This window comes from Mustela lutreola, chromosome 11, assembly GCF_030435805.1.
Source record: "Mustela lutreola isolate mMusLut2 chromosome 11, mMusLut2.pri, whole genome shotgun sequence".
Lineage (NCBI taxonomy): Eukaryota > Metazoa > Chordata > Mammalia > Carnivora > Mustelidae > Mustela > Mustela lutreola.
Window position 1 is genome coordinate 82,739,295 of NC_081300.1, and position 22,690 is coordinate 82,761,984.

Below are 22,690 nucleotides of genomic sequence, written 5' to 3' on the forward strand. Positions count from 1 at the left end.
GTATGTTAAGCTGCTTATAATTTCCTAAAATCTTACCAAATGATTCTTTTTTTTTTTTTTTTAAGATTTTATTTATTTGAAAGAGACACAGCAAGAGAGGAACACAAGCACGGGGAGCGGGAAAGGGAGGAGCAGGCTTCCTGAGGAGCAGGAGCCCAATGCAGGGCTTGATTCCAGGACCTTGGGATCATGACCTGAGCCAAAGGCAGACACTTAATGACTGAGACACCCAGGCCACCCACCCCAACCACCCAAAGGATTCTTAATATTGATTGGCATGTCTTATATTATATTTCATCATTTCCTATAAATATAATCTCAAAAGGTTTTTTTTGCTTCATTGTTAATTATTGCTTTACTTCAGCCTTCAAGTCTTCATTTCTTTTTTGAAGATGTTGATGAAGCTATCACAATACATTATTCTATCACTTATCTGACGCTGCTTTTGAGTTTATAAATGACTGGATTATTTTAGGGGCACCTGGATGGCTCAGTGGGTTAAGTCTCTGCCCTTGTTTCAGGTCATGATCTCAGGATCCTGGGATCCAGCCCTGCATCGGGCTATCTGCTCAGCAGGGAGCCTGCTTCCCCACTCTATATCTTGGCCTGCCTCTCTGCCTACTTGTGATCTCTGTCTGTCAAATAAATAAAAACAAAATCTTTAAAAATAAATAAATAAATAAATAAAATGGATTATTTCAAATATTATTTATCCGACTTGCAGCAAAATTATTTAAATTCTTTATTTTTTTTTTCATTTTTGTTTCATATAGCAATGCAAAGATTACTATAAAGCCTAGCAGTGTTGTATCTCTTTCAGATCCATACCTCAGTGATTCAGAATCTAAACAATATGATCCATAAATATGTGACTTTGAAATCTGATATTAGATGTTGAAGAATGTGCAAGGTGGGGGTGGTAATTTCCAGCCAAATGTGCAAATTGTTCGTCAGGAGGCCAGAAACATTGTACATGACCAGTGACATTGCAATCTACAATAATTTCTTTCCTAAGGTTCCCACTGCCCTCCAGAATGAAATACTGTGTCATTAGTGTAGATGCATCCTTGCTATTTTGTTTTGTTTGACCACCAGAACAGAAATACACATTTTTGGAATAGCAACATCATTTTTTTCTTCCTTTTATGAATTTATGTATTTAATCTTGGTGTACATGTAGTAGTATTTGAGTAGGATGGTAATTTCTTAAATTCATTTGCACATTGTTTTTCCTTTGGGTAAAATTTTTGGTGTTATTTAAAGCTATACTACAATTGTTTGTTTGTACCACAATGGATGAATTATCCCTTGAGGAAGAGAAAAAAAAACTGAAACACTGTTGTCTGCTTCATTAGACCCCCTAACCAAATAGTGAAGGAAAAGTAATTTGAAACAAACCGTAAAACGACACCTTATTAAAAATACCCAAGTCAACTTAAGACAAATGAATGCAATATAAAAAATGAATTAGGGGCGCCTGGGTGGCTCAGTGGGTTAAGCCGCTGCCTTCGGCTCAGGTCATGATCTCGGGGTCCTGGGATCGAGTCCCGCATCGGGCTCTCTGCTCAGCAGGAGCCTGCTTCCTCCTCTCTCTCTCTCTGCCTGCCTCTCTGCCTACTCATGATCTCTCTCTGTCAAATAAATAAATAAAATCTTTTAAAAAAATGAATTATCTGTAGCATTTTTCATCACTGATTATGGTTAGAATTATAAAGCCAGTCTATTAAAATAATGTTGATTTTTATTGGATACTTGTTTATATTTGAGTAGGTAGTCCTAGACATAATTTTAGTTTCTAGTTGTTTTTTTTTTAATCTATTTAAAGTTCAGTAGACAAAGTTATATTTTCAAATTTTCAACATGCATTTATGGAAAACTACTGTCATTCAGGAAATTAAGCCTGATAATAATATAAAAAACTTATATTAATGAAGCATTTAATATTTTCTAAGCTCTGTAGAAATATGTTACAGGTACTAACTTATTCCTTTGTTCCAACATGCAGAGGTAAATGCTATTATAACCACATTTTAACCATAAAGAAACTGATCATCAGAGAAGTTAAATGATTTATTCATGGGCATAGTGAAAAAAGCACAGACAAGACTCAAACCCATGCAGGTTAGAACTTTGCTCTTAAGCAGTGAACAGAACACTCTTATTAAAAGGTGGCTGCAAAGTAACACAATACCCAAGATATGTATTGCCCTGAGGCCTCAGAACAAACAATTCGCTCTTGTAGAGAAGCTTCCAGAAAGGTAATAATTGAGTAGTATGAATGAGAAGGAGTTTGCCAGAAGAGAACTAGATATTCAAGACAGGAAAAACACAACGCACCAAATGCAAAGCCATATGACACAAATGGGCAAGCATGGGAAAGATGGAGGACTGTGTGGGAAGACTTGTACAGCTGGTGCTGAGGGTGTGTGTAGGAAAAAGCTGGAAGATCAGCTAATCAGCTAATCAGCCTATGTGATTACATAGTTGTGATCTGCATAAGGTCTTTATCATCTACTAAATTTTAACTGACCTGAAAACAGGAAATGTTTCTGTATCATTTACTCTATTCCTGTCACCTATCTCAATGCCTCCTGCTTCTCAATAAATGTATATTGAATGAATGAATAAATGCATGAATGCATGAATGAATGAATGATGTAGATATAGTTTGGTAGATGAATTGAAGTTAGATTCTGTAGGTCCAAGATTTTTTGAGTATTTAAGAAGGAAAATGACAAGATTGCATTTTTGGTTCTTTCTTAAAAACATAACTCGGGAGTAGTTTTGAGGGAGTCTTTAAAGTAGCTCCTCATTAAAATAAATGATAATTTGTGTAAGTATGTCACCACCGTACTTTTTGTTGCTGAGTAATTCATGAAAACTCTCTATTTCTTCTTTCTGTCAAATGAGGGGATGAAATCATCAGGTCGTCTTACCCAACACATGTGTAGCACATAATAGAGTGTAAGAACATGGTCTTACCATGTTGATATTGACACATAATGGACAAACCTGGCAACACAAAGCACCCAAGGACCCAAGGCTACAGTCTGGTCCTTTATGAGTAAAAACAACAACAACACAAAAGCAACTTCAGAGTAGTTATACCTCGCTTATCGCAGGTTGGTATAAAGGAGAAGATGACTTTTGAACTTTGGGTAAGTCTTAGAAAAGAAGCTTTGAAGAAAGTGTCACTAACTTATTTGAAAATGGAATGCATATTCTTGGTAGGAAGGCCTCCTTCATAGAGGAATTTACTGATATATTGCATAAAAATGCTATTTTGTTAAACTGGCAAACTTATTCCATCCAAAATCCTTTTTTTTTTTTTTTTAAATTTAAACAATAGCTAAGGAAACAAGCTTCCCAAAAGGAAGAAAAAAACCATGGCGCAGGAGATGAATTCCAAATGGCTCCAACTATGTGAGTTCTAAGATTATGATATTTGTGATTCAAAACATAAATTGTTTTCCAAAAAGAAATCTTTCTTTATTAAAATAACAAAAATAGTTAATTCTTCTCTTCTAAATATATAATAAAATAATGAACAAAATTGATAATATTAATTCTAGAAGAGTAATTTATATTGTATAGAATACCTGCTCTTATACTCACAGACAACCTGTAAATAGGCTGGTCCTGGGGCGCCTGGGTGGCTCAATGGGTTAAAGCCTCTGCCTTCAGCTCAGGTCATGATCTCAGGGTCCTGGGATAGAGCCCCGCATCGGGCTCTCTGTTCAGCGGAGAGCCTGCTTCCCTCTCTTTCTCTGCCTGCCTCTCTGCCTACTTGTGATCTCTATCAAATAAATAAATAAAATCTTTAAAAGAAAATATGCTGGTCCTATATTCCTTTTCTCATTGTATAAAAGATTCAAATTAAGGGAGCAGTAATTTTTAAGTAATTTGCCCCAAGTTATAAAATCACAACAAATATTAGAAATGAATATCAAGTTTAATGTAAATGTCTCTAAAAGGACTAGAATATCTTTCTCTTTCTTTTAATTCTGACTTCAGCTTCTCATCATTACATATTTTAAATGTTGGTATTCTCCTGGAGTTATGATACATACTTGGAGTATGAAACCTTTGGCACTGCTCACAGAACCAGCAGCTGGAGTTCTTCTGGCTTGACTTATCTCAGCAGCTGTTTGCAGAATTACTGAAGCCAGATTCCTTTTCCTCTCTACTTTGCTCTTCTCGGGAACTGTTGATGTCATGTTATCTTTTCTGTAAAAGCTGTTATGCATCTTTCCATAAATAATGCACTTATGATAAGGCTTCAACTTAACTTCTCCTTAAACTTCTTTATTTCTTCTCCTACCCCAGTGACACCTAGTGGTATTTTATTACTTACCTCTGTTGGTTGTCCAAGAAAATATCCTCACCCTGGTGACAGAGACTGTTATTACTTCCCAGTATCCATCCATTTCTCATTACTGTGTTGAGCACACCATTAGTTTCTTACCTAAGGGAATAAAATGATTTCTTTTGTTCTTATTTTTTTCTTTTCATAACTTGTACTATTAAAGTGCTGAGGCCATATTTTCTCCATAATCTTCCATCATATATTTTCAATAATGGACTAAACAGGATTTTTAAGAAACCATTGCACACATAGCAAATGATATATGTTATGATGGTGGCATAGATAAGCTGCTATGAGAGTTCAGATGAGTGGGGATAATGTGGGCCCAGAATGGGTAAGGAAGACACAGAAAAGTAGCAACTTAGATCAGTCTTGAATAAAATTATGGCTATGCTACTCATCTGGATCATAATGGGGTGGATAAAAATTAAAGAGTCTGAAAAATTAATGATTTTGATCCATAGGACCTGAGTAATCTCTGATAGAGTGCTATGAGCCATTAAATGCACAATAAGTATTTGCTGATTTTTTTCTTTAAATATTTCATTTATTTATTTGACACACACACACAGAAATCACAAGTAGGCAGAGAGGCAGGCAGAGAGAGAGGGGGAAGCAGGCTCCCCACTGAGCAGAGAGTCAGATATTGCCCTCAATCCCAGGGTCCTGGGATCATGACCTGAGTCAAGGGCAGAGGCTTGACCCACTGAGCCACCCAGGTGCCCTAAGTATTTGCTGATTAAATGAATCTAGTAATACGGCTTGATATAGTTCTCTTTTGATGGAGTAGAGAATGTAATTTTTGTACAGTAAACAATGGTTTGGAGAAGAATGTTGCTAACACTGGTAGAAATGAAGATAAGAAAAACTCATCTTTTAAAACAAAAAATTATATGGGGTGACTGGATGGCTCAATTGGTTAAGCATCTGACTCTTGGTTTCAGTTCAGGTCATAAACTCAGGGTAATGAAATCAAGCCCCATGCTGGGCGCCGCACTTAGCTCATAGTCTGCTTGGGATTCTCTTTCCTCTCCCTCCACTCATGCCCTCTCTTTCTCTCTCTCTAAAATAAATGAATGAATCTTAAGAAAAATTTTAAAAAGATTATAAAAAAGCAACATATACGGAATGAGATACACTATCCCTGGAAATGCTTCTCCTTCAGGAATGATTTGTAATAAATAACTGTTTGTCATTATTTACTATTTGCTAAATATTGTGCCAACCTATTCACATACGTTTTCTAATAGATGCTTATAACAAACTTCGAGGGTCCCACCAAATACTCTAGTTTACAAATAAAGAAAAAAGTTGTGTAGTGAGGCTCAGTACCCAGACATACCTACTTGATCTTTGCCTGAAATATATCCAACCTTTACTTTTAATCCCAGAAATACCATACTTTGAAGAATGTACTGCCTTGAATATAACCAAAACAACAGCAATCTTTATCATTTTCAGTTTTGTTCCTGCTCACCTGAAAAGAAGCAACCATAGTCTGTATTAGATAGAAGAAAAACTGGAGATTGGCAAGTAAGTTCTTAGTAGAATTTGTCAAGGCCAGTGGAGAAAAGCTCTGTCCTGATCTTAGAAAACCTGCCCTCGATTTGTGAATGAGAATATCCCTATTTTATACAGGAGCACTAGTTAATCTATGTTAATTTTTTTTTCAGGTTTTCTGCCCATTCTTTTTTTTTTTAAATTTTTTTTTTTTATTTTCAGCATAACAGTATTCATTATTTTTGCACCACACCCAATGCTCCATGCAATCCATGCCCTCTATAATACCCACCACCTGGTACCCCGACCTCCCACCCCCTGCCCCTTCAAAACCCTCAGATTGTTTTTCAGAGTCCATAGTCTCTCATGGTTCACCTCCCCTTCCAATTTCCCCCAACTCCCTTCTCCTCTCTAACTCCCCATGTCCTCCACGCTATTTGTTATGCTCCACCAATAAGTGAAACCATATGATAATTGATGCTCTCTGCTTGACTTATTTCACTCAGCATAATCTCTTCCAGTCCTATCATGTTGCTACAAAAGTTGGGTATTCCTCCTTTCTGATGGAGGCATAATACACCATAGTGTATATGGACCACATCTTCCTTATCCATTCATCCGTTGAAGGGCATCTTGGTTCTTTCCACAGTTTGGCAACCGTGGCCATTGCTGCTATGTTAATCTTTGAATCTAATCTTTCTTTTGTTTATATGTTATCATTGACACTCTGCTTACTAGGTTGTTCTGTTTTGTAAATTTATTTTTATTTATTTTTAATTTTTTTAAGATTTTATTTATTTATTTGACACAGAGATCACAAGTAGACAGAGAGGCAGGCAGAGAGAGAAGGAGGGGAAGCAGGCTCCCTGCTGATCAGAGAGCCTGATGTGGGGCTCCATCCCAGAACCCTGGGATCATGACCTGAGCTGAAGGCAGAGGCTTAACCCATTGAGCCACCCAGGCGCCCCTATAAATTTATTTTTAAATTCTACACATAGATGCTGTCATTTATATTTTCATGCCATATGGTTTTAATGGTAAATACAGTTATATTTCTACCTGTCTATTTTTTTGGCATCTAATTTAGTTTCTTGACTGTGAAGTTATTTTTGTCTGCAAACTAACTACATGTTTAGATAGACCTATGATGACACCATTTAGGTTGTTTGTTTGTTGTTTTGGTGCCTTTGACTACTTTCCACCACGAGGACACCATTTCTTAAATTCCTTTTAGCTATTTGAGATGTTAAATATTTCATATATGTAACAATTATGTATCTCAGCAATAAATTCTAAAAGTGTCATTACTACTGCTCAGAACTTCTGATTTTAAGTTAAAATACAATAGAAGATCTCTATTAATATTCTTAACTGTTAACTACAGATATCACGACTTTTTTTTAACTTAACCTGAATTAACTTGAACATCTCTTCCTCTTACTTTTTTAAAAATAAGTATTTTCATGAGTTATTTTATTTCTGCAATTCTTCTTGATTGTATTTATATCAACATAATTATTTAAATTAAGGAGAGATTTTTTTGTTGTTTATCAAACATAGGCTTTGAGAATACTTATTATTATAATGGACTCTGATTATTTGTTGATAGATACAGTAATGTTTTGTAACCAACAACCATAAAACCCATATGTTTAAAACAATAAGCTATTTCAAGCTATTTCTTTTAAGCTCACACAGGTATGGGTTGACTAGGAGACCATCTGGTCTCAAAGGCTGAGAGTCACCTATGTGTACCTCTGTGATTAGCAGTCATTCACCTAATTAAATTACTAAGTGCTGTGTTTTGTTTTATTTTGTTTTGTTTTGCTTTGTTTTGTTTTCTTGGCCATAATCTCTCATTTGGTTGGGGCTTCAATGAAGATGCCTCAGTTATCCTCCAGGTGGTTCCCTATTCTCTACCAGATTAGCTATCATTTACTTGTTCTCAAAGTGAAGTCAGAGAAGCTAGAAAAAGCACACAAACACTCAAGATCTCTGGAGGCCTAGTTTGGAAATGGAATATTGTCACTTGTTCCATACTCTCTTGACCATAGCAAATCATGAAACAAGCCCAACTTCAGCGATTCAGAAAAGATCCAACTCTATGAAAACTACAATGTTATATTATCAAAGAAATAGCTGTAAGTAGAATAGGGGACATTTTTGTAATCAATTATTTTTTCATTAATCTTGATAGATATTCTCTGAATACTAGTCTTTGAAGAAAAAAACTTGTTTCTGACAATCTTCACAATTATATGTCTGTCTATTTTGTTTATTTCTAGTCTAATTTTTCTTATTTCCTTTTTATGTTTTTTGAGTTATTTTATTAACAGTTAAGTACCAAGTTAGAGTCCTAGCTAGTTAATTTGCTATTTTTCTTTTCCTATATTTAAGAACATTTAAATTCCCATATAAAAATAATTTAGCATCATCTCATAAGTTTTGAGGAGCAATAACTTTGAAATATTTAGTTATAAATATTTTCCAATTACAAGTGTGGGTTCTTATTTGATATAAATTATTAGTATATTTTAAATTTAAATTAAATATGCATTTGTAGCAAAATTAACTTTTAGAAAGTACTTTCTAATATAATGGCATTGAATTCAGAAAATGTAGATTTGAATCACAACATATATGATCCTCACAAACATAATTTGGAACAAAGTCAGAAAGTGCACACAAAAAAATACATACTTATGAATCCATTTATGTAAAGTTCAAAAACAAGCAAAATTATTCTTTTTCCTTTAGGAGTACATAGTGATAGGTAGTGGCACAAGGGAGATTTTTGAAAATGCTGGTAATATGTTTTTCTTGATCTAGGTGCAAGTGACAAGGCTATTGTTAATTCATGCAAATTACCAAGCTGTTTATATTTGTGATTTATGAATATTTTTGTGTGTTTGCCACACTTCAGGAAAAAGCTGAAAAATCTCAGTGAATTTGCTCACAGCAGAGTTTATAGACAGAGCCAAAGAGAATTAGTAGAATAAAATACAAATGTAAGTAATTATGAGTTTGTAACACAGATTCAAAGAGAGAAAATTATGAAAAAGCAGTTATATACATGGTGAATATTTCTTCTAATGTGTGTCACCCCTCCCATCAAGACATAGAGTCTGGCTCCTCACTACTTGAAACTGGTATGGCCCTAGAACATGCTTTGAGCAACAGAATGTGGCAAGAGTGACACTGTTTTACTTTCAAGTCGGGTATTTGGGAAGCCTTGCAATCAAGTAGTCTAGAAGTTGTTAGCAGGTGCTAGGTGGACTCATCCCACTTACAGAGATTTAGTCATTAGGAATACAATGAGACCAAATGATTTTACAAAGTTTGTAACTTCTGGTATAGCAGGCAACTGGAACTTCATTGCTCTCATTGATCTCTTTTGTCCCCCCAAGTTCTGTAGGGGTGATTCAAAATGGGCCTTGGTGAATTCAGAGCACACAGCTAATTCATGTCCACTTTTGGAATCCTAAGTTTAGGAAACCTTGCATTTCATAATGTGCTGCTAAAAAACCTTGCCCAAACTTTATTCCAAAGAAGACATATTTATTACTCTGGAATGTAAGAACTTCTCCTCTGAGAGCAAGTATTGTCTTGCTATATCTCCTTATACAAACATTTTTAAACTGGCCATAAATGCCAAGCCACATAGAAATGTAAGGGATTCATGGAGAATTGTTTCTCATCAGCAACATCCGAATGCTTCTATAATGTAAAAAGGACCAATCTAGCATCTAGAGGAGGGCATGTGAAATATCAGGAACCATTCCCTCTGAGAACTCTTGTATAAATAAATAAAGAAACTCAGTTGAAATCAGTCCAAATTGGTGATTCACATTTTGTGAGCTAATAGTACACTAAGTTTTTTGTATGATCTATTACCCAGTATTAGATAACTGAAACAAAGATGTCAAGTTAAGATTCATAAAAGGAAATATCTCTAAGCGTGGCTGGTTACTTTGCAGAATAGTCATGGATTATTTGTACAAAATGCTTATCAACAATCTCATTCTTCTTCTAGGACAATTTTTACAAAACTACTTTCCAGAAGCTGTTTGGAAATATACATATCCCGGCAAATAAAACATTCTACTCATAATGCTTTATTATCAGTGCTTAAGTTACAATTAGAGAAAAACTGTTTTATAGATATCACTACTTTTTTTCACTAAGATTTTGAGCCACTGAGAATATAACCACCAAGCCAATGCAAATACATATTCATGGTATCAGTATTCATTTGATAATAGAACTGGTGAGTCCAACTGTGAGTTTTTCTTTTGGTTCCTGGCAGAATGAAATAGAACCCTTGAAGTTTGTTAGTATGGAGATTATGATTTTATTTGTTCAACAATCATGAATTGTTTACAGTTAAGTCCCTCCTCTGCCCTCCTGGAATTTTATGGATCTTCCATAAAATCTTGCACTTCCTCTTTTGCTGCCTCCACTACCTTAAGCATACTTACTATTCCATAGTGACAATAGGGGGTTACTTTTCTCCAAAATGTCCTTTTTGAAATAACTATGCACCAAGCTTCTTTTTATCTTTTCTTTAAATATTTTATTTATTAATTTGACAGAGAGAGAGATCACAAGTAGGCAGAGAGGCAGGCAGAGAGAGATGGGGAGGCAGGCTCCCCGCTGAGCAGAGAGCCTAATGCCAGGGCTCAATCCAAGACCCTGAGATCATGACCTGAGTCCAAGGCAGAGCCTTAATCCAGTGAGCCACTTAGGCACTCCCAAGCTTCCTTTTATCTTTAAGTGGTTTGGTCAAATATCAGTTGTATCATACCCTCACTCCCTGACTACCCAGTTTAATCCCCATCACTTCCTATTATAATTTCATGCTTTTTCCCATAGCACTTTATCACCATTAATGATTTTTTAAAAATATTTTTGTTTGTTTTTCTTTATTAGCTGTTTCTTTTCCTGAAAACTAACTTAAAAAACATGGGTTTTTTTTCCTCACTGTAATGTTCCTAGTGCCTAAAACAGTTCCTAGTACAAAGCAGGTGATCAAAAATGTTTGTTGAATGAATACATGAATTAATGGAGTACAATCAGCCTCTGTTATTTTAAAAAGAATCTCCAACACCATAGTAGTATAATAAAATTTTATGTGTCACATTTGTTAGGGGTTCTGATTTATGTCTTCTCACTTCAGGAGCTGATGGATACTGAACCAAGGCAATGAGGATTAAGCAAACCACACACTAGTTCATTCCCACACAAAAATGATAAAGAGCAAATTTGGTCATATTTTACTGGGTAATGTAGGCAAATTGCATCTACCATGTGCCAAAAGAAAAGAGGCTGTGATAATGGCAGAGATGGTATTTGTATATGGTGGCTAGGGAACACCTCTCTAAGAGAGTAACCTTTGAGTTGAACTCTAATTTATTACCAGAGGCTGACAGCTCTCATGTCCTAAAACATGATTGAGATCCCAGATCTATGTGATCTGTCTAAAATGAATAGAGTTACCTTACCTCTTAGTACTGCTGCATTAAATAAGGTAATTCATATAGAACACTTAGCAATTAGAAATTAGTAATGGAAATTAGTCTGGAAATTAGTAAATGCTAAAAAATGGTATCCATTATTAATATTATTATCACTACCATTTGAAATCATTTTGAATTACATACCAAGTCTTTCTTAAAACACTGAAATGTGAAAGCATATCTAAAAAGAGATCAATGTTAAGTGGATTTTGTCATAAAAAGGGTCATCCAGGTTGTAGGATAATCACAGAGTTAAATATTGAATCATGTTTGGTTGAAGTGGCTGCATACAGACTAACATGTAATGTAAGTAGTTGTTGAAACCAGAGCAATGATGGGATATGTTGAAGAAAGCAATTTTTTTGAAGACCAGGCAAATAACATTTGCCAGAAATACAGGGTTAAATTTTATTCAGAATTTATGTTTTATAACCCACTTACTACTAGCAGATGGAGGTATTAGGAGGAATATATTGTTCAAGGGCTGCCTGGGTGGCTCAGTCAGTTAAGTGTCTTGACTCTTGATTTCAGCTTCGGTCATAAACTCAGGGTCATGAGATTGAACCCCACCTCAGGCTCCATGCCAAAATTCTCTCTCTCCCTCTCTCTGCCTTCCTTCCCACTTGGGCACTCTCCCCCTCTATTTCTCTCTCTAATAAATAAATAAATAAACAAGTTGTTCAATAATAATAGTTGATTCTGGAGACAAAATATTAAGTAAGTGTTATCTTTGATTACTTTTAGGTACATTACAAATTTTACAAGGATCATCTTTTGTTATATGGGCATGTGCTGTAAAATAGAATGCTTTTAAAAGATTAATATGATAATATAAATAATTGTATAATGCCAGGGTGTTAACTTTAACAACAGTGAAGAAAAACATCGATATTGAATTACAGGAGGAAATTATAAGAAGAAAAACTTGATATAGGAGTTTAGAGGTAATTTTGACAAGATGCCTTTATAGTGGAGACAGATGATGCTGACTTTGCCTGCAAAAATAAACAAAAGAAACATTCTATTTCCCCTGTATTGTTTTAAACTCAACAAATTGAAAGTAATTAGGCATGTTGGTTAAACACATGGTACTTATTAATAGAGTAATTAACATAGATTTTCACAGTCATGTAAGAATGTATATATTAATACTTGATTTATTATGCAAGGACATTATGTTTTTTAACTCATTGGTGGAAATCATGAACATTACTACAATTTAGGTTATATATTTACTGGAAAGCCTGCTTGAAGTTACGTTGTACAAAGAAGAGTTAAAAAAAGACACAGGAATAAGATCCAAAATGGTTGCTTATAATCACATGCTACTAATTAGTGTTTCATTAACACTGATTGTTAAGGAGCACAGTGTGACTTACATTTCCATTTTGATTTAACACATTTTATCTAGGTGTTTAGTTGTTCATGGGTATGAGAATGTATTTTACCACTCACTGAGATCTCAGTTGTAGCTCTGATATTTCTGACTTAACTGAGCTTTTTCCACCTCAAGTTTTAGGGAAAAAAAATTACCATTCCTCAAAGCACTAAATTTGAAGTATTTAGTATTACAGTTTCTAGTCCTTTGTCTCTCCTTGATCTTCTGACATTTTTTTTCATGTCTCCTCTTGTAGTGCACTTAGGCAGAGCTATTTTGATTATATAACTCCCCAGAGGACTGAGATTATAATACAAGTCTTCCAAACAGGTTATTCTTGAGTACATATTGCCATTATGCAGTGCAGATATAAAATCAGTATTTCATAAATGCATGTTTCTATGAAATCTGCCAAGTAGATGAATATCTCTTTCATTGTTCCTGACATAATTGAATTATAAATAATAAAGTGAAGATCAAATTGTTTATTTGCAATGGAACAGCTCTGAGAAAAATTTCAGTTATCAATGATATAGTAACCTCTAGGAAAGACGGTAACTTTAAAACTACAGTGAACATGATCTGAAATAATTTCCCTTAAATTGGGCAATTGCTCAGAATTGCCATAAATCAATTCTCCAAATCCAATAGAGTTAAAATGAATGGAGAGTACATTCTTAGTTAATTCACTTTTTTTTTTTTTTTTTTTAGATTCAATCTGCTTCAGTATTTTGGAGTTAAGATGGCATAAGATTGGTAAAAGTAATTACTAATTACTAATTAGTACAATTGTAATTAGTACAATTTCACCAGGGCAGAGCACTTCATTAAGTTTACTCAAATAGTTTACTCTTCAGAGAAATTGGTTTGCACCTTTTAAAAACAGCTCCCAGGAAAAGTATTTTTCCTTCCTTATGTCAAAAGATTACTATCATCATGAACTTGGAAAACTTCAAATTCTAAAGTAAAACATGAGACGATTTAATTGAATCTTCAGAACTCTACTTTTTAAGTAAAATAAACCCAAAGATAGAATTTTTTTTTTTAAGATTTTATTTGTTTATTTGACAGAGAGAGAGACAGAGAGGTCACAAGTAGGCAGAGAGGCAGGCAGAGAGAGAGGGAGAAGCAGGCTCCCCGCCAAGGAGAGAGCCCGATGTGGGGCTCGATCCCAGGACCCTGGGATCATGACCTGGGCCGAAGGCAGAGGCTTAACCCACTGAGCCACCCAGGCGCCCATCCCAAAGATAGAATTTTTATCATGTGATTAACCATTAATCTCTTCTCACTTTTCATATAGTTTAACTTTTAACAAAAACCAGACTGTATATTAAATCTTTAGCATATAACAGGCCTATGAAACCTGATACTAATTTTAAAATTCTCATTTCATATAGCTATCTTAATCCACTGGCTTCAGAAACAGTGAAAAATTCTTGAAAGATTTTTTTTTAAGATTTTATTTATTTGGGGCACGTGGATGGCTCAGTCAGGTAAGCCTCTGCCTTCAGCTTGGGTCATGATCCTGGGGTCCTGGAATCGAACCCCACATCAGGCTCCTGCTCAAGAGGGAGTCTGCTTCTCCCTCTCCCTCCGCCTGCTGCTCCCCCTCTTTGTGCTACATGGTCAAAATTAACTAGAGTTTACTGTATATTTGAAATTTGCTGAGATAATAGATCTTAAGTGTTATCACCACACACACACACACACACACACACACACACACAGAAAAAAAAATGTTAACTACATGATGTGATGGGCAAGCTAATTAGCGTTATAGTGGTGAATGTTTCACAATACATATACTTTTAAATCATCAAGTATCTTCAATAAAGCTGATAAAAATTTTATAAGTGAACAAAACTGTAAATCAGTGACAAAGGACAAAAAAAAGAAGTTCTTCTTTAACAAACAAATCACTTAGAAACTGTTTTGTGCTGTATATTTTCTCAAAGTGCTTTATTTTGAATAACAAAAATTTTAATGTCCTTTCTAGTAGTTCATTAACTGGAACACGATCTGGCTGTTAGTTTTGAGAGATTTAATACACTTTGGTAAGAGTTTAGAAAGTTAGGTTTGTTTGTTTTATCTCTTTTGTTAGGGTGAACAACACAAAATAAAGAAAATGATAGGGAAACTGTAGAGTGGTAAAGGGAAATAGAAAGTCCTTTTTGTTATTTAGCCAGTTAAACTAAAGTAAATTTGGAGGTTTATTTTGTTTGCTATTTCTTATTTAAAATTAAGAGGTTAATCGCGGTTAGGTATCTATCTAATTTTTGCATGAAAGATATATTTACTAAATAGTGCATTTCCAAACTTTTATGAAATTTTGGAAGAGGAAGGGTGCAAGAATTTCCCCACTGCAATATATGCGAGGTACACTTGACTAAAAAAAGTTTGAAATGGACACTTAATTTCTAGAATTTCATGAGCTGTGATTATATATTAATAATGAATAAGATCAACAGTGAGGAGGAAAAAGTAGTTGTCCCAAGGATACAATTCCTTTTTATTGAAAAAAAAAATTAAAGCAAAAGGCTACTACTGTACCCTGATTCATCTCCACTGACAGGCCAATACTGACACCACTGTACCTGACTTTCACCAATCCTTCATCATTTTTCCTGTGATCCTACAGCTCTTACCATCTTTTCTGACTTGACCAAACAAAACATTGAAAAAGAACACTTACTGTATACCTAAATTAATAAAACCAGAGGTGGAAAAAGAAGCACTGTGCACTTGAGATATTTTTGCTCTCATAAAAGATAGAGGTGCTCATGAGTTCAAGAGCTCTTTGGTTATAACTTCGAAGCATTCTAGCAATAAGAAAAAAAAATCTGTATTTTACTGTATTTCTTAAAATTCTTTTCTTTTTTCTTTCATTCTCTCTCTTTTTTCTACCATTCTATTTGTAGCACTTCTGAAAATATAATAGTCACAAAAAATCAACTTTCATTTTTCTCTTGGCTGAATATAAAAATTCTGAATATTTTCATATCTGTTTCTTATCATTGATCATGCAGCTCTTGGTCATGGCAAAATGAATTGAAAATTTTATAGGTGATAGTATGTTTAAGGATATTTTACTCTTTTAATTTTACATTAAAATGGTCTTTCTCTTTCTCACCAATTTATTTCATATTAACACTGAAATATGTAAAAAAACAAAAAATAGTATACAGAATGAGGTTAACATTTATATAAATTTGAGATATTTATTATTTGATATTCTTACTTTCCTCATTAAGTTCATGTTACTTTTAATATTAGCTAAAATAATATCTAATAAAGTTGTGCTGTTTATAAAACATACTATCATATCATTAATTTTATGATAGAATTATTTTAATATAATAATTTTGCAAATCCAGTGTGTTTAAAATTTCAGAATATTTATTTCAAAGCTGTGACTTCAAGATTTTTATCTATTTGTGTTTAAAAAATTGGATCTCCGAACATTAGTTTGAATAAATGAAAATGAAAGTGAAAATCAGAATAGAAATGGAATCTCTAAGTTATTAAAATTTACCCAGGTGTCCATTGCTCTAAATACATTTGGAATAGAAAGTAGAAAGTCATATTTTAGGGAAAATAACTTGAGGATGTTCAATGTACTTAATATCATTTTGAGACTGACACCATTATCAGCTTATTTTTTTTGCCTGTCTCTCTAGGTGTGGACCTTACTATTATTTTTTTATTCTGAATACATGATATCTATCTAATTAGAGTTATGTAAAATAATCCAGTTTTCAGAAGAATTATTATTCTTCTAAATAATAAATGACATTTTTTTGCTTCCTGACACAGACATAATCAGAAATTTTTTCTCATCAGTGAATACTCATGGCATGAAAAGATATTTAATAAAACAATCAACTTTAACTATGTTATCATTGTTTTTGTCATTTATAAAACTATTATAATAATATTCATTACTCTTAAAAGTCAAGAAAAATAATCATGCCATATATGTCCACATTCTATGTAAAATAATTTTCATTTTTCACAAATTTCCTTTCAGACTCTGCCCATATCCATGCATGTTTTACATCATTACTGCTCTACTCAATACTTTTGTTTACATTTTAGATTTGACAACAGTCATTATCTTCCTTATTTTCCAGTTTCTATTCCTGACATACTCATCTTTTAGTATTTAAGGCTACTATCCATCCTTTGGTTTTGCCCAGTGTGAGAACTAATGACTGCCTAGCCACTCCTAGAGCAGTAGAATTTTCTACCCCATGAAACTGATTATTTACATGCCAGACTTCTTTCCAGTTCAGGCTAAATTCTGGAACACTGAAGTTGAAGTGTAATAAAAGATGCCACTTTGGTTTAGTGTTTATTTTGAGGAATAGACATTTTGAAAACAGCAAACGCAGGGAGAAACTTTTTCGGAACTCCCCTTATCTGCCTAAAGACAGATCCCCATAGGGAACTCAGTTATCATAAACCCCCTGGATTTTCATCAATTCTTATCACAAGACAGGAGACTAGCTGTGACACTACATGTACACAACCTTTGTCATAACTATCATATTTTTCATTCAGTCTTCTAAGGACCCATTCATCTTTTCTGAAAAACATTCACACTCCCTTAAGAGGCCCATGCAACCTCTCCCCTTTCCTTATTAAGATGGTATTTAATTCTGAATTCTACACCAGTTCAGGGTCTTACTCACCTTTTCTCAGTAACTCCCATGTAAACATGAGGTACACATGTTAAACTTCTGTTTGGTTTTCTCTTATTAATCTGTTTTACATTAGGAGGGCTCAGCTCAGAACTTAGAGGGTAGAGGAAAAATATCTTTCCTTTCCCAGAATATCTGTTTGTAACATTATCTTATCTATTGCTCTAATATCTTATGTAACCAAATTCTGGCATTATCTCCAAGGTAATAATACATAAACTCAAACCTAAATTCCTATTTCTATACTAATGAAATTCTTAAAATTGAATTTTAAAATACCATTTATAATAGCATCAAGACTAAGAAGTATTTAGAGATAAATCTAGAAAAACATTACCTATACACTGAAAATGATAAAATATTGAAGAGAGAAATTAAAATAAGTAGGGAAAAACTTTTTCATAGATGAGAAGACTAAATATTGTTAAGATATCAATATTTACCAGATTTTTCTGTAGATAGATTCCCCAATCAAAAGCCCCAAAAGATATTTTTATAGAAATTGAAAAGCTGAATCTAAAATTTAGAATCAGCCAACACAGAGAAATTGAAATCTCCAAAATAAACAAGTAACTTTAAAATAAAACAAAGTTAAAGGAGTAACACAACCTAAATTGTAGGCATATTATAAAGCTACAATCAAAACAGCGTCATATTGATGTCAAGATAAACAAATACATCAGTGGAAAAGAAAGCTCAGAAGTAGACCCATACAAGTCTCTTTCATACTTCCTTTAAACCATTGACACTAATTTCTATCAAGGGTAAAAAAGCAACTCAAGGAGTAAAGTTAGTCTTTTCTTTTATTTTTTTAATTAATTTATTTATTTTCAGCATAACAGTATTCATTATTTTTTCACCACACCCAGTGCTCCATGCAATCTGTGCCCTCTATAATACCCACCTCCTGGTACCCCAACCTCCCACCACCCCCCCGCCACTTCAAACCCCTCAGATTGTTTTTCAGAGTCCATAGTCTTTCATGATTCACCTCCCCTTCCAAAGTTAGTGTTTTCAATAAAAAAAAAATGTTCAAAAAATTGGATTGCTACTGCAAAAACATGTTGCTTAATCCATACTTCATTCAATATACAAAATTAACTCAACTGAGTCAAGAACTAAATGTAAGACCTAAAGCTATAAAACTTGTAGAAAATACACAAAGAAAAATCTTCATGATCTTGAATTATGGGGAGATTTCTTGACTATGATATCAAAGGCACAATCTGTTTTTCAATTAAAAAGAATTAAGATAGTTTGAAAGTCGGTGTTAAAAGAATGACGATGCCAACTATTGGGGAGGGAGAAGTTAAGATGGCAGAGCGTTAGGGGGACCTTAGGCTTGTTTCATATTTCAAAAACAGCTAGATAAATATCAAATCATTAAGACTACCCAAGAAATCAATCTGAATGCTGAGAGAATAAATTTAAGAATTAGAGGGAAAGAAGAAGCCACATCTTGGAAGATAGGATGTACAGATACATGATTTCTGGGAAAAGAGAATCATAGATACTGTAGAAGGAAGTGAGCCTTGATCTCCAAGAGAGGAGAAAGAGAGATAGAGAGAAAAACAAAAAGAAAGTGGTGTGCTGGGCGTTCCACTAAAGAAACACTTCCCCAAAACTATTGACTTGGAAAACTAGAGTGGACAATTATCACAAGTTTTTATAAGCAGGGAGCTGAAAGTGTGAAGTTTTAGAAGATTGCACCACTGTTGGGTGGCACCTGGTGGGTACAGCTTCTGTGTGGGTGGAGGGCAGAGGTCTTGGAGGGGACAGAATGCTCTGAGGATCCCCTGGGTCACCCTGGAAGAGACAGTTCCCCTCCTTGGATAGCATTTGGGAGAGGTGGCACAGCCTCTCTGGAAATGAAAGAATTGGTAGGCACCACTGTGTTGCATTGTTCTTTAGCATAGGATCAGAGACCCTTACTGAGGGCAGCAAACCTTGGTGCCAGATTTTTGCTGTGCTTAGCTATAAACTGTGAACAACTATGTGGTTGTGGGACTATTTTTCTGGGACTAACTGGCACCACCCACAGTGTGGCAAGACCTTCCCCTCAAGAGTCCGAGAAGATCTGCACTAGCACTGGGTCCCTAAAAATTGGAATTTTGAAATTCAGTCATATGCCTGAGATAAAACACAAGAGAACTGTGCCACCTGCCATGCAGACAGCTCAGACACAGAGTGAAAGTAAGGCTCTGACAGAATCCAGGGACATAAGAGAGGAGATTGTTCACTCTTCTGTGAGGGTTTCCTGAAGAGTACCAAGTGCAAACTCCCTGCTCTGGGGAGGAAAGAGCAGGCAATGCCCTTTCTCCCATACCCATCAGAACTGACCATCTCAGTGAGCATTACAACACCCCCCAGGGGAGGCTGGAGATGTTAAGACCAATCCCACCCCTCCACACACAGACACACCCTAGGTTCACCTTTACTAGGGCAAGCAGGTCTGAGAAGAAGTGCAGACCTTCCCCCAAAAGACCAACACAAACCCCTCAGGCACATCAATCTATTGATCACAGAATGCTGTAAATCTTCAGCTCTAGGGGAAATAGGATCTAGCTTCTTTTAATAGGCAGACCAAAACTTACCTAGTTAAACTTGCCAGACAGTGGACAAGGTCTTCTACAGAGTTTGCCCTTGCTTCCACTGCAGTCAAGGAGAAACTCTGCAAAAGACTGACCTGATGGAAAGATAAGACACAACAGAAGAGCACACACTCTGAAGCAGATAAGACACAACGGAAGAGCACACACTCCTGAAGCACCAGGCCCAAGACTGTATAGACCTCTTCTTAGTATAGCCATCTCTCTCAAGAACAGTTATATAACAGGCCTTCTTAACATACGCGTGCACACACACACACACACACACACACAGAGCACACAGTGATCTAGACAAAATGACAAGACAGAGGAATTCACCCCAAAAGAAAGAATGGAAAGACATAATGAATGGGGATTTAATCAAAACAGATATAAGAAAGTTGTCTGAACTTGATTTTAAGACAACAATCATAAGATTACTAGCTGGGCTTGAGAAAAGACACTAGAGAATCCCTAACTGCAGAGATAAAAGAACTAAGAACTAGTTAAGCCAAAATAAAAAGTGCTATAACTGAGTTGTAAAATTGTTGGATGTAAGAACAATGTGGGTGGATGAAGAAGAATGAATCAGCCATATAGAAGATAAAATTATGGAAAATAATGAGGCTGAAAAGAAGAGGGGAAGAAAAGTATTGGATCACAAATGCACAATTAGGGAACTCTGTGACTCCATAACATTGATATCATAGGAGCCCCAGAAGAAAAGAGGGGAAAAGGGTCAGAAGGTTTATTTTAGCAAATTACAGCTGAAATATTCCCTAATCTGGGGAAGGAAATAATCATCCAAATTCAGGAAGCACAGAGAAATGCCATCAAATTTAACAAAAACCAGCCATCGCCAAGACATAGCATAGCACAGTAGAATTTGCAAACTATAAAGGTAAGGAAAGAATCCCGAAAGCTGCAGGGTAAAAGAAATCCTTAACCTATAAGGAACAACAAATTAGGTTTACAATAGATCTATGCACAGAAACCTGGCAGACCAGAAGAGAATGGTGCAGTACCCTAACCCTAGGGTGCTAAAGGGGGAGAAATATGCAGCCAAGAATACTTTATTCAGCGAGACTGTCATTAGAAGAGGAGAGATAAAGTTTCCCAGACCATTACAGTCTTTGAAAAATACTGAATAAATTCACCTCTTTACAAAAAAAAAAAAAGTTTCCCAGATAAATAAAACTAGATGAATTTGAAGCCACTAAACCAATCATGCAAGAAATATTAAAGGGGACTCTTGAGTGAGAAGCAAAGACTAAAAGCAACAAACACTAGAAAGGAATAATGAAATCTCCAAAAACAGTGGCTTTACAGGTAATACAATGATACTAAATTATTATCGATCAATAATTACTCTGAATGTAAATGGACTAAATTCTCCCTCTCCCTCTGCCTCTCCCCCCAGCTTGTGCTCTCACTCTCTCTCACTTTCTCTCTCTTCCTCAAATAAATAAATAAAATCTTAAAAGAATGGTTAACCAGGAAATTAAAGGAGAAGAAAAAAAATATGAAAGCAAGTGTAAACGAAACATGGCAGGGGCACCTGGGTGGCTCAGTGGGTTAGGCCTCTGCCTTCAGCTCAGGTCATGATCTCAGGGTCCTGGGATCAAGTCCCCCGTCAGGCTCTCTGCTCACCACCCCACCCCGCTTGCCTCTCTGCCTGCTTGTGATCTCTCTCAAATAAATTGATGAACTCTTAGAACAACAACAACAACAACAATAACAAAAACATGGCAGGTCCAATCATTTGAGGTGAAGCAACGGTGGTTCTATGGAGGAAGTATATAGAAAGAGTCTTACCCCAGGAAGCAAGAAAAGTCTCAAATAGACAACTTAACCTTACACTTAAAGGAGCTAGAAAAGAACAATGAATAAAGCTTACAGCCTATAGAAGAAGGAAAATAATAGAGATTAGAGCAGAAATAAATGATATAAGAACAGCAACAACAACAAAAACACAGTAGAATAGATCAACAAAACTAAGAGGTAACTCTTTCAGAAAATTAAAAAGATTGATAACCCGCTAGCAGAATTTTCAAAAAGAAAAGAGATAGGACCCAAATAAATAAAATCATAAATAAAAGAGTAGACATTACAACCTACATCACAGAAATACAAATATAAGAGAAGATTATGAAAAACTCCAAGCCAAAAAACTGGGCAATCTGGAAGAAATTAATAAATTTCTAGAAGCGGGGCACCTGGGTGGCTCAGTGGGTTAAAGCATCTGCCTTCGGCTCAGGTCATGATCCCAGGGTCCTGGGATCGAGCCCCGCATCGGGCTCTCTGCTCAGCAGGGAGCCTGCTTCCTCCTTTCTCTCTGCCTGCCTCTCAGCCTACTTGTAATCTCTGCCTATCAAATAAATAAATAAAATCTTTTAAAAAATTAAAAAATAATAATAATAAATTTCTAGAAGCATACTAATTATTAAAACTGAAACAGGAAGAAATAAAACATTTGAACAGACTGATAACCAGCAAAAAAAATGGAATCAGTAATAAAAAATCTCTCAACAAACAAAAGTCCAGGCCCAGAAGGCTTCCAACCGGAATTATAACAGACATTTAAAGAAGACTTAACTCCTATTATTCTCAAACTGTTTCTAAAAAATATAAATGGAAGGAAA

General features: G+C 35.0%; 2 long non-coding RNA genes across 5 annotated transcripts in view; one reads left to right on the forward strand and one right to left on the reverse strand.

Moving 5' to 3' along the window:
- Positions 1-1,727: 1,727 nt before the first annotated feature.
- Positions 1,728-22,690, reverse strand: part of LOC131811094 (uncharacterized) — a 37,179-nt gene continuing 16,216 nt past the window's right edge. For both annotated transcript variants that reach the window (XR_009345800.1, XR_009345799.1), the window contains exons 2-3: positions 5,709-5,843; positions 1,728-4,465 (exon numbers count right to left, since the gene is read on the reverse strand). This is a non-coding gene — a long non-coding RNA (uncharacterized LOC131811094). The remainder of the gene's footprint in view (positions 4,466-5,708; positions 5,844-22,690) is intronic.
- LOC131811095 (uncharacterized) overlaps positions 5,820-22,690 on the forward strand; it is a 32,298-nt gene continuing 15,427 nt past the window's right edge. For 2 of the 3 annotated variants that reach the window (XR_009345803.1, XR_009345801.1), the window contains exon 1: positions 5,820-5,899. This is a non-coding gene — a long non-coding RNA (uncharacterized LOC131811095). The remainder of the gene's footprint in view (positions 5,900-22,690) is intronic. The other variant, XR_009345802.1, reaches the window with a different exon arrangement.